The sequence below is a fragment of the Corvus hawaiiensis genome, chromosome 22 (genome assembly GCF_020740725.1).
Source record: "Corvus hawaiiensis isolate bCorHaw1 chromosome 22, bCorHaw1.pri.cur, whole genome shotgun sequence".
Classification (NCBI taxonomy): domain Eukaryota; kingdom Metazoa; phylum Chordata; class Aves; order Passeriformes; family Corvidae; genus Corvus; species Corvus hawaiiensis.
The window spans coordinates 1,133,425-1,146,199 of record NC_063234.1 but is presented as its reverse complement, the minus strand read 5'-3'; the positions used below and the strand labels follow the sequence as shown (position 1 = coordinate 1,146,199).

The following is a 12,775-nucleotide window of genomic DNA, read 5'->3' as shown; positions in this document are numbered from 1 at the left end:
TCCAGTACAAGATCATTTCTTGTTACAGGCTACAATGGAATTAATCGGAAACTGAAAAAAAAAAAAAAAGCCATTTTCCTTTAGGAAACATAGAATTTGAGTCACTTGGCTGTCAGATGGAAGTCAACACAGATTTCATTTGACTGCCAAGAACCTTATTTGACTGGACATAAAAGACATTTGCTATTTTTAAACATACCTCATGTAATCATTTAACCAGAGCCCTGTAATTCAGACCGGGGAGCTCTTTCCACATTCAAAAGCTGATCAGAGCACAGGTCTTTACAGTTCTGTTTAAGAGTTGGCTTGTGTCCAATAAATACAACTTGCACTCCCAAGCTCCCCTAATAACCATCTCCACAGCTCTTTCCCCTTCTCCTAAACCCAGTCAGAAATATTTTAAGCTGCCTGAGAGCCTCCAGAAAGCTTTTTCTGCTTACTTTGACCACAGTCACTGCCTCATACCTGTGGCAAGCAACAACCAGTCGAGGCAGGCCAACACTGGCCACTCGATGGACGCTCAGTGGTTACGGGTGTATCCAACTCCTCACTGCTCTGAGAATAATGAAGTCCAAAATTTTACTCCACCATGTGGTGCTAACAGTCAAACTACCACAAACACACAAGTGGCACCTACCTGTGTCCCAAACCTGAATCACTTTCTTACCTCAAACACCAGCTGTGTAACTCTGAGCTTTTACTCAGAGTCACAAAAGGAATTCTCTTTAACACAGATGAGCAAAAATATCTCTGATGAACTCTCCTGACACACATGAATGAAGTGATGTGTAGGTGAGCTGTGAGAGGAGCACATTCCCCAAACCCATAAGTTTTCAATTTTTTTTTTCCCCATTTTTCTTTTGGATGAGACTGTGCCATGGTGAAAGGCACTGTAAGAGCTCTTTCTCACACCAAGAAAATAACAAGAAATCCCATGCTGGAGGAAAAAAAGTGCACAAGCAAGCAAAATTAAACCTTGTGATCTAACACAGATTCCTTTAAACATGTTTCAGCTCTGACACTTCACTGAGAGCTAAAGGCATAGCAAATATTTTTGCCTCCTACAAGAGAGAATCAAATTTTAGACACAGCTGAATGAGTTACCACTCCAGAGAAATGTAGGTTTCCTCAAGCTCGGGATCATCAAAAAAAGCCAGACTGTACAAAGGCTTTATCCTTTCAGGAATACACTCCACTAATCGTAGCAGACAAATGCAATTCCGATAGATTTCCAGCTCCTGGAGGCATGGGGAGGGTGCTGCTGCTCAGAGGAAGGTCTTTCACATGTGGAAGGCAACCCCTTTAAATGTTGCACTCTAACAGCATTTACCAGCTCCCTCCTCTTAAATGGTTTGATGCATTTCACTACCCAGGGCTACACCCCCAAATGTGGGGCTCCCAGTGCACCCTCCATCCCTAAGCAGTTTCTCACTAATGTGAAAGCTCCCGATTCAGGCAGTGTTCGGTCCCCAGAGCACTCAAGGTTTGTTTTGATACCAGTGGCTTAAATAAAACCACCATACAAATTGCACAGTGCTATAGAGACAACACTTGCAGCCCTCCCTGACAGCCAATTTATCTGCAGTCCAAATTCATAGCTAATCAAGTCACCAGAGCAAGCACATCAGGCACGTGCCACGCTCGGCAAGCTCCCCCTGACAAACACTTAACATCTGCAGTCTTTTGAAACACGAGACATTTTTCCACAGCTGCAGAAGTCAAACTGTGCTATGGATGACTGGCCCCTGAAGTCCTATTTCTGCAAGTAGGAACTGATGACCTGAGAACTGCGAACATCAAGGAACTAAGCAGGCAGCAATCTCCGAGGGATGCCTGATGCTACCCAAATAGGTTCTGCCCACACAAAAATCCACTCCTTTCAAAATTTAAAGTATTTTTTGTCATGGAGGCATTTGCCTGAGCACTGGAGACAAGGGCTTTGCTGCTGCCAGGAGGTACTTTTAAGGTACCTTTTAAGTCTGGTGTCTTTCTGTATCATCATAATGTGGAAAATGAACACAGTGAACCTTGTCTTTATTGTCTCTCAAAAAAAAAACCAAAAAAAAAAAAAAACCAGCTTGGAGGAAAAAAATAAGTCACATTCAAGAAATCAGGCAAACTCATGCACATGCCTAAGTACACCCACAACAGAAGGAAACCCTCCTCCCCCCAGCCATGCTCCCTGATAATTGTTTGTGTGATGTCTGTTTTATTTTAAAGTCTAAGGAGTATTTTGGTTTTACTTGTGACACCAGCTCGCTACAGCCACCACCTCTCCCCTAATCACAGACCAGACAGAAAGGCAGCTCAAAAACACATCCAGGCACACAGAGAATAGACCTGGTTGGACTTCAAACAGAAACTTAAGATCACAGAGGGATCAGTGTTTCCTGCACTGCAAGTATTAATCTCTTTTGCCTAATTTTCCTCCCCGAAGCCCGCCCTTCCTCTCCCCAGGGAAGAGAGAACACAGATTTGATTCTTCATACACCCACTGGACCACAGACTGATTTAAAGAACCTTATTTAAATGAGGTGCAAATTATGTTCCTACTGAACTGGATTCTACAGAACATATTTTTATTAAAACCAAACACATACATAGGAAATACCCCTCGGGCTTTCCTCAGCTTCCTCACAGGTGACTCCACCTCTTCCCATCTTGGAAGGCTCATTCAGCATTCATAACTTCACCTCTGTGCACCTGAAAGTGAAATCCCAGCTCCATTCGCTTTCAGGAGGCAGAGAGAAGGTTCCTCAGAGAGTGTTTCCAGCAGTGATTGGGAAATGCTCTCTGCAGGAGCCAAGAGCCCATCAGGATCCAGAGGGGCACCAAGGGCAGGGCTCTGCATCAGGAATGCTCAGAGCTGTCCTGCCTCATCTTTCTTCTCCACTGAAAGCACAAATACATAAACCAAGGGCAAGAAGTTACAGTTATTCCTACAAAGCTTATTTTAAAGGCCAACTCCATTCAGGACAAGAATTACAGCCTAAAAGATTTTTATCTTTTCAGAAATTTACATTTCCTGAAAGCCACGGAAAACAGCAAACCAGAAATTTATTCTAAAACTTTTAAGGAAAAAAAAAATTAATATAGCGCAAATTTGGCATCTAACAGAAGAGGCATTTAAAAAACAATAAGAATAATTTCCATTCAATACCAAGGAATTAGATATTCTCTACAGCTGCTGCTATGGCAAGATCCTAAACGACTTTGCTATGGACAAGTAATACCAAATAGATACATCAGGACACAAAATAGCAAATGCAAAGATACAACATGCAGTTGCCATCAGAATTAGGCTTTTAAGTAAAAGAACTATGTCTTAAACCCAAAAGGTACAGTGAGAACGTGGTGATCTGTAGTGACATGGAAGAGAGCTCAGTGATGTTTTGATGAAATATACCATTTTATATATATATATTTATATTTTTAAAGCATTAACTACCTGTTTCATGATCACTGCGAAAAGGAAACGTCCTGTTTAACTAGGTTAAACATACACTTTTAGATTAGCAGAGTAAACAGACACAGAAAATTGGCACTTTCTTATTGCCTAACAACTATAAAACTCGCTGATAACAAAGTACCCTCACACCTTGTTTCGTAAGCAGAAGAACACAACTGCAACGAGTTACTCAGCTCAAGGTCATGAAATGAGTTTTGTGAGGTTTTTGAGTGTCTGGAGCACAACCCAAATATTGTGATACCAACATCTAAATTCTTGTCAGGAATTAACCACCTGTAATCGTCCCAGTCTCTCCTGTTGTCTGCTTGTACCCTGACTCTTTATCATCTCCAGGAATTAAACATATTACCTAATTATACTATCACCGGGATTTAATACAGGAAACATGCTCAATTTCAAACAATGGCATAAACAAGAGAGTCACTAAGAACCCCTCCCAGCCTTCGCTTCTCCCCAGGAATATCCAACCTGTGCATCAGAACAGGCCCAGCAAGGAAAAGCGCGGCTGTAACTTCTGGGGACTCCGAAGACTTGACTAAACATACACAAAAGTAATTACTTTCCACATCTTGCTAAACTCGTACTTTGGGACAAAAGCTGCGGAAGGAGTTATTTGATGACTAATTAGCGCAGGGAAGAGCGCGTTAATTGAGGCAGGGCTGCAGAGAGCGGTGACGGGCCCGGAGAACACGAGCGCAGCAGTTCCACTGCTCACACATCGCAGCCATGCAAAGAGAAGCAGTTACACAATAAAACCCAACAATGAAGGACTGGGGCTATTCAGCATGAAGACAAGCAGGAAATAAGAATCAAATGACTTTTTCCAGCCAGAAGAATGAGCAGATATGCTGTTTACAGGCTGTTTAACAAAGCCAGCCCCGGAAGGTGAGCTGAGACAGGGACTGAGACTCAGGGAAAAAGAAACATCCTCAAACACTCACATGAATCACCAAAAAGCAGAACAGGGAGAATCTCAAAGTCTACAGTGGGGAAATTGGGCAGAATTATGAAAAAATCTACGTAGAGGTATAAAATAAACATGTTACATTTCTAGTGACCTACTAAAGGGCATGTGAGATACAGGAACGTGTCACTGATAAATCAAGAACCTCCCTAGGTATTAGTACAATTAAAAAATAACCTTCAGATTACCAGACTATGTGCACCACTGCCTTTTCACCTGCTGCCCTCCAGTATCTCAGAACTCTGATGAAGCATTCAAACAGCAGCCAGGACTGTTTCAGCAGAGCAGAAGAGAACCTGGATTCTGCCTAAGTTTTCTTCCGAGAGCAAGGTTTCCCTGACCAGCCACAGACACAAGGGGCAAATCAAGGGGGTAAACCAGTTATTTCCTGATGAGTCACTAGCTGGGCATTTGACTCTCAGGAATCTAAGTGTATAGGTAAATAGGTTTGTTGAATCATTGAGTAAAGATTCTCATATTCAGGGTTAACACTGGAAGGCGAGTAACATAATTCAGTGGTTTAAGGAGCAGTCAGAGCCAGGTCTATTAAGTTTCATGAAAATGAATGACCTTAGAGACATAAATTAGATTTCCTGCATCTCACTCCCAGTTTGTAGAAATGAGGATTAAGTGTTTAAGTCTCCTGCACCGACCTCATCAGAAGCTCTTTAATGGAGACACTGCATTCCTTCTTACCCAAGCCGTACCTCCCTGGCACGGCAGCACCAGGTACCAAAGGACACAACCACTGTTAAATTGTGTGTTTCATTCACCCAAAGCAGGAAGCAACTGCTCTGATGAACCTCCCCGTATGCCAAGTGTTCTTTCTTCATTCAAAGCCCACCTGAAGGTCCCAATTGTCTGACGCCACCATTTTTTACTGGGTATTTCTCAGGGAAATACAACCCTTAAAGCACTAGAGTTCCATGATCTAGGGCACTTTCGTCTTTCATATTCATGACACTTTTCATGTTAACATGCATGAACGAAGACTCCTAAATCAAGGAAAAGATAAAGAGGAATTTTAGCATCAGCACCATGTATTCCAGTCCCTTGTGGATGTTGGCATCAGCAGACTACTGCCATATATGCCCTTGTTTAAGAAGACTTATAATCCTTAAATGCATATATTTAATAGCTTTGATATTTAGCACAAAGCTGCTGATCCCCTAACACCCTATAACACATAGTTAATTACTAACTGAATTTGCCATTTTCTTTAAACCAGGGAATAAACTGGTTGCCAAAATAGTAAGTTTTGACAGAAACCATCATATTCTGGCTTAAAGCTCTATTTCACCACACCTAAACACTCAAGTCTAGATCACCCTGCTTTACACTGCAGTGCAACCACACAATTACTGTAGGTGCTCAGGTTTAAAACACGGTGCAGTCCTGCCAGCCCCCTCCAGACCACTGTGATCTCAGCAGCAATAAAGAAAAGGCCCCTCTGGTTCATTTTCTGTTAAAATTTTAAAGATATTAGTTAGAATGAGACCATGTGTCAGTTTATGCTATACATGGGTGGCTACGGAACAAGCAGTGCTAAAGTCTGCTGAGCCAAGCTCTGAATGCAGGGCTGAGATCCCAGGAGTCACAGGCACTCCAAGTGTCGTGTCCAGAGCCATTTCCTACAGGACAGACACGAAAGGGCTGCTGGAGCTCACCTGTCCTGCAGGGAAGGGAAACTGGCACCTTCCACGTGCTGTCAGAGCAGTGAACACCTGCTGTGTGTCTAACGCTGACATTTGTGGGGAAAATGGTACAAACACACATTGATATCAAACCAAAAGGCTTGGTTTTCTGAAAGTTTTAACAGTGACTTCCCACTGGTAAGAAATTCTGCTCCTTACTGGTTTTATTCATTTTCAGTATAACATATGACAAGAATGTTTCTCCTATGTATTTTACCAACAGTTATGGCCGCTCCCGGAGCAGCTGACACCGACAATACTTACAAAGACCTCCAAAAAAAAGAAGGAAAATCTGCAGGACGATGGGCCCAGTGCCCAATAACTTGTCTGCTTCCACCCCAAACCAGTTGGCCACATGAAAAGGACCAACATAAAGGAGACACTGCTCATCACCCAGACAGAAATATTTATTAGCACTGGATGACACAACTTCCTTTCTCTTTCTTTATCCCTTTTCCTCAGAGAAAACAAACTTCCCCAATTCACCTCACTTCCCCCTTTCCCCCTCCCCAACTCCCTGATTCTCTTATTTCATGCCAGTAACTTGTAGTGCATAATGAATTTCCAACCAGCCTGCCACGACAGTCATCTCAGCAATAACCAACATTCCTGAAAGTTTTGTGCAAGCCAGCAGATGGATAGGAAAAAACTCTCTAATTAATTACATCCCCAGTAAGGCCTGGCCAGACAGAAAGCAGCATTTGGAGTTTTGCTTGGCAGCCAGGAGCCCGTAGGCACAGCCACGTTATTGCCCACTCAACTGTTATGAAGGACAGTGGAAAAAAGAGGATTTCACTGGCAACAGGGATGGAGGGAGAAAACTTCAGGACTTACAAGCTCCTGTCTCCTCGGCAGCAACATTAAAACAGGACCTTCATTAGTTCTGCTGATCAGGAAAATAAATTTACACTCCAGCCCTCACTGCCTGTACCAGAAAAGACCACGGACACCCATCATCACAAAAGAGAAATCCTGTTACATATTTGAAACAGGCCAAAATTGACTCACAGTACCAGGGATTAATAATACCACGGTAACTTTTTTTTATTACAGACAAGTAGATTAAATACATAGATTAACTAAGACCTCAAAATTAACGAGCACTCATTTTCTTCCACTTATCCTGAATCTTATAATGTGAACTGGCCTCTCATCTGTGTTCTGTAGGAAGAACAAAAGACAACCTACATATTCATAGAATCGCCCGTTTTTCAATAACTCAATCACCACAACTTACTTTTTAATCTATCAAATTTATGCAATACCTAAAGTGATCTACATTTTCAGAATCATGCTTTTAATAGAAGCAAGATGCCAAATGCAAATAGAACCCTTTCTGTCTCGAATCCAGAGAAACACCAGCAGCTCCAACAGTGCATTCCAAACACTCGTTTCTTAGAATTCCACAAAAAAAAAAAAAAAAAAAAAAAAAAGGTGATCATTATCCCTGCTGGGCACAGAGGGAAAAGTGATGTTTGTATCCACGCTGGTTTCACTTTTCCCTAGGTCAGTGTACAATTCTGGATGCTCAGTGAACTAAAAAAACATTTGCATTAAAAAACAAACCCAAAGCCGAAGCACACAACACCTATTGAGGCAGGCACAGCCAGGCTAATACTTCGATCTGTTTGTGCTTTTCAGTCCCTTCCAGCAAGCCCTTGCCCCTGTGGGCTCTGAAGGCAGAAGGAGCCAGTGCAGCATTCATATCTTGTTTGCTCCTTTGTTCCCCCATCAGCCTCTCTGAAAGGAGCAGTTGGGCACAGCCACCAACATTAGCAAAGCTTGTGTAAAACGCTGCTGGCAAAACCCACAGCCAGAGCACAATGCTGCCTTGTGGATCCTGCTCCCCAACACCTCCTATCACTCCAAGGAGGGCACAAATTTTCTTCCCAGCAGCTTGCTGGAAAAGCCATTCCCAAACTGCAGCTAATCACACTCACCTCCTTCTGCCACCCTCCACAGTGCCCGTGCCAGTCTCGCACACCTCCCCATCTCCCTGTTCCAACAAACCAGCTCCACATCAGTAACCTGCAAACTTCATTTCAGGCAGCTTTACACATGAAATAAACAGGTCTCCAATCAATAGCGGGTTTGTTCTGTTATGGTTCCAAGATAGGTTTCACTTAAAAGTATGCCATATTTTAAGCCTATTGATTTAAATTTAAGCTCTGAGCTAAAATCAGAGAGTATGCATCCCTTTAAGTCAAGCAGGATGATTTGTTTAGACTTCCTGCAACTGAGACAACTGCAATATATAGCGAAACCAGAGTGAAAAATAGCTGAACATTAAAAATAGTTAGTCTAGCCAGGACACCACCTAAAAAACCCAAACACCAGCTCATTAGAAACTTAGAGAGTTGGTTGTTTTGAGTTTGTTTGGGTTTTTTAATGGTTAATTCCAACCCCAGCCACCCCTTCTTAATTTACGTACTTGCTCCCTCATCTCATTTCAGGATCACATAATAACTAATTGTTTTCCAATTGTCATTATTTTTCCATCTAGAAATTAAGCACAATTCAAGTACTGTGTTCACACACCAAGAGCACAGAGTGTAACATGGCACTGAGGCTTACAGGGTCCTTCAGCACAGCTCCTAATGAAGTCAGAGCTCCCCTCAGGCAATCCCAGGGTATGAGCAGCGCTGCTGAGAGGACAACACACCTTCTGCAGGGCCATTACCCCTCCTGGCACACCTGTTTCCCCTTCCTCTCCCAAAAGTGAAATAAGTTCTTTATGGGCAAAACAACCACCCAGCGTGGCTGCAACAGAGAGATGCATTTTGGAGCTGTGAGAATAAATTTACACAGATTGAGTGTTACTTTAAAAAGTCAGTTATTAAAGTACAGCATCAAAATGCCCTTGTTCTCACCTAAGCTGCAACCAGTGTTAACAATTAGAGTATCACAGAATCTCCTGAGCTGGAAGGGTCCCACAAGGATCAGAGTCCAGCTCCTGGCCCTGCCCAGACACCCCAATAATCCCACCCTGGGCATCCCTGGCAGCGCTGTCCAAAGGCTCCTGGAGCTCTGGCAGCCTCGGGGCCGTGCCCATTCCCTGGGGAGCCTGGGCAGTGCCCAGCACCCTCTGGGAGAAGAACCTTTCCCTGAGATCCAACCTAAACCTCCCCTGACATAGCTCCGTAAGTTCACAGCTTCAAAAATTACAAACACCACATCTCTTCAAACCCATGAATGTTGTTGCTTACTCACCTTTTGCTGTGGCAGCCCTGAATCTGCACCCACAACTCCACAGGAAGGACCCAGCATGCAAACAACCCCCACTAAGGTACAACAAATCCTTGGATGCAGACAAATCACCATTTGCTAATCCACCAGTAATGACTGGGGAAGGCAGGTCTGTCTCTCCTAGCCCCACTCACCTTTTCTGCCCAAGAAATGCTCCCTATTTCACACAGGAGTATCAGGAGCTTTGTTCAGGTGGAGAGTTACCCACCTCAGTCCCTGCACAGTACAAATTCACATGGCACAGAGAGGCAGCACAAGTATCTCACTGTACCCCTCTGAACTCACACCACAGCACTCATGCAGACAACAGCCCACAGTCTCTGGCCACACCAGAGCTGGGAGTAGGAGAAATAATACCCAAAAAGTGTCCTCAACCCAGAGGCAGCCACCACATTTTACTCAGGTAAGGAAAATGAAGTCATTCACCCCACTTACACACTGAAGTCAGCTAAAGAGTCAAAACCAAAACTTGGAGACCTCATGATTCAACTGTGACAGTCACTGTTTCCTGTTTTGCAGAGGATCCAGCACACTGGCAACTTTTCCTCAACAACCATGTTATTTTTCACTCCCTTCTGCATACCTCAGCATCACCATCTAGCTGATGTCACCAGTGAGCCAGCTGAGATTTTACCATACCTCAACAGCCTAATAACCCAAAATCTCAACCCCTTGTGCAGCAGTTGCTCTTTTACACCCTCAGCACAACCACAGCCCTGCGAGGAGGAAGGGGCTGCACTCAGTGATCCTATGGGTCCACTCCAGCTCCAGATACCCTACAATTCTGCAGCTGGTTTGGGCCTTTTTACAGATGCTGCTGGAAAAACAAAAGCCTGAAACAGCCACCAGGAAGGGAGACCGTGCATACACTGAAGTCAACCTCTGCACTTCCTCTTGCTTTTGTCATCCCGAGGCTTTTATCTGGCGTGTCCTCCCCTGGCAGCATTTTCCCTCGAGCACACGCCTCCGGACCAAACCCAAAGGTGACACACGAGTGTGAAGAGCAGCAGCTTTTATTTCCAGCGGGTGGGGTGTCCGTGCGGGGGGCAGGAGGAGGAGGAAGCGAAGGAAAGTTGCGCGGGTTCAGTGGAGTGCACTTCCCAGCCTCACCTCGTGTGCTCCCGCTCCATTCACGCCGCGGAGCCGGCAGCGCCAGCACAGCACGCACACAATGTTTGGGCGCCCTTCAGCTTCTAATTTACTGTTTTCTTTCTCCGAGGGACCGAAAGGCCATCCTGGGGAAGGAGGGAAGGGCAGGAAACGCTTCTGGGTCTCTGTCTGCCACTGCTCCGCAGAAAAAGGCGCCGTGAGAGCGAGAGCAGAGTCCCGAAGGCAGCCAGCGCAGAGAAGAACAATGAGCTCCCAGCCCGGGCATTGTGTGCATCCACCTCCTGCTCTTCCCTCCAGACCTCGGCCACAAACACCCAAAATCGCTCCTCGGCCACACCGGGCACGGAGACAACCCCCTCCATCATTTATGGGACAGACTCGAGCAGGAAAACCAGGATGAGACGTCTTTACCAGAAGTGCTTTTATTATCATAGAAACGTTTCCACGCCTCTTAACCACCATGGATTTCTCAATTCTAAGGGAGCTGGGCACAAAAAAAAAAAAAAAAAAAAAAAAAAAAAACACCCAAACAACAAAAAAGAAAACCCCAAAATGTTTGCCTGGCAATACAAGAACAAAAATGTTGTACATTGCACATTATTCAAAAATTCAGCATGTGCCTTTCACAACCAAGAACTACTTCTTTTGACACAGTGTTCATTTTTATCTGGTTAAACCCCACATTTTAGAAGAGGCACACTATCTGAATTGCCACTTCAGATCTGTTCTGAGAAAGCATTTTTACTGAATTTTAACAGGATGCAGTAGTGGCTGAAGCTCCTCAATTCAGCTGCACTGGTGCACAAGCAAAATAACACCTTTGATTTCAATAATTGGCCAATGTAAGCCAGGAGTAAACAGCCATCAGACAGCAGCCTGCTGACTGCATAAAAACCTCCTGAGCTCCTCATCTCCAAGAATGCTGCTGCTTCGAGGAAAAACTCAGCATAAGAACTCAGCAAACCAAAATAACTGCAAGCAGCCTGTAAAAATAAATCTAAGGGCAGAGACACCTCAACAATGAATCATATTGTTTTCTTCCCAGCAATTTCTTGAGCAGTCAGTTTCAGCAATGAAGCCTCCAATGTTGTCTACCTCCTACTACTTTTCTGATTCTGAGCATCTTCTTTTCACGCTTTGGAAAGAGAAATGGGAACAAAACAAAACAAAACAAACAAAAAAAAAAAAGGAAAGAAGAAAAACCCCACCCCTTTCTATGCTACTGAAAATGTTATGATTAAATCAATTTGCATAAAATCTTCATTTCAGGATTCCATACCTACACACACGAAAACAAGTGTGCCTTTTAAACAGCCAAGTCTATCTCCTGTGTGTGCGCATTTAAATCATATCTACATCCCCTTTATTTAGACGGTTAACAAGTTAAGCCTTTTCCCGAGCACATTATTTCTATGGAGCATCAGGCAGACACGACACACGAGCGATAAAAAAAAAAATCAAGAAATAAATAAAGAAACCCGAAGGAAATAAATAAATAACCCCCAGACGCACACAGAGCCCGAGGGCACACAGCCCAGCCCCAGCCGGCAGAACTCCGCCGAGGGACTCCCCCGAGCATCCCCCCGCATCCCCGCCGGAGTTCGCTCCCTCCCCGCGGGCACCCGCGGCCTCTCCCCGCCACAACAGCCCCGCGGCGCGCCCGCCGCCCACCCACCTCGGCGGGCTCTACACCATCCGCGGCGGCTCCGGGGCGCTGCCGGGACAAAGCGGCGGCGGCGGCGGCGAGGGGGGAGCGAGCGGCGGGGACCCCGCGCGGTGCCTCAGCAGCGGCAGCCCAGGGGCATCTTCCCGGGGAACAAGGAGGGGATGGAGGAGGAGGAGGAGGAGGAGGAGGAGGAGGAGGAGGAGGAGGAGGAGCAGGTCCGGTCCCGCGCTGCCCCCGCCCGCCCCTGCCCTCGCGCACGCACGCACCGCGGGCACCCAGCAACGCCGCCGGCCGCGGGCCCCGCCAGTATCGCCGCGCGCCATTGGCCGCCGCGCCGCGCCACGTGACGCGGCGGGCGGGGCCGGCCAATGGCAGCGCGGGATGGAGGGGATTTAAACGCGCAGGGAGGCGGAGGCTGCGCCGGCACAAAGGCGGCGGCGCGGCAGGGGCGGGACGCGGCCCGGCCCCGCTCCCCTCGGCTTCGCCCCGGCCCCGCCGTCCTCTCCGCCCCCCCTTCCTCCGTTTCCCCCCGTCTTTCTGCGGGTGGGTGTCACGATTCTGTGTCCCGAGCATCACAGGGGTTGTTTTGGGGTGTCTTTGTGCCCCGCTGCTCCCAGCCCAGCCCG

At 45.8% G+C, this 12,775-nt stretch overlaps 1 protein-coding gene across 3 annotated transcripts in view; it reads right to left on the bottom strand.

Annotated features, from left to right (window-relative positions):
• RERE (arginine-glutamic acid dipeptide repeats) overlaps positions 1-12,311 on the bottom strand; it is a 177,384-nt gene extending 165,073 nt beyond the window's left edge. For 2 of the 3 annotated variants that reach the window (XM_048326409.1, XM_048326413.1), the window contains exon 1: positions 12,159-12,310. The gene's annotated coding sequence lies outside the window, so the exon portion shown is untranslated. Of the gene's footprint in view, positions 1-12,158 lie in introns of all 3 variants that reach the window. The other variant, XM_048326414.1, reaches the window with a different exon arrangement.
• Positions 12,312-12,775: the final 464 nt, after the last annotated feature.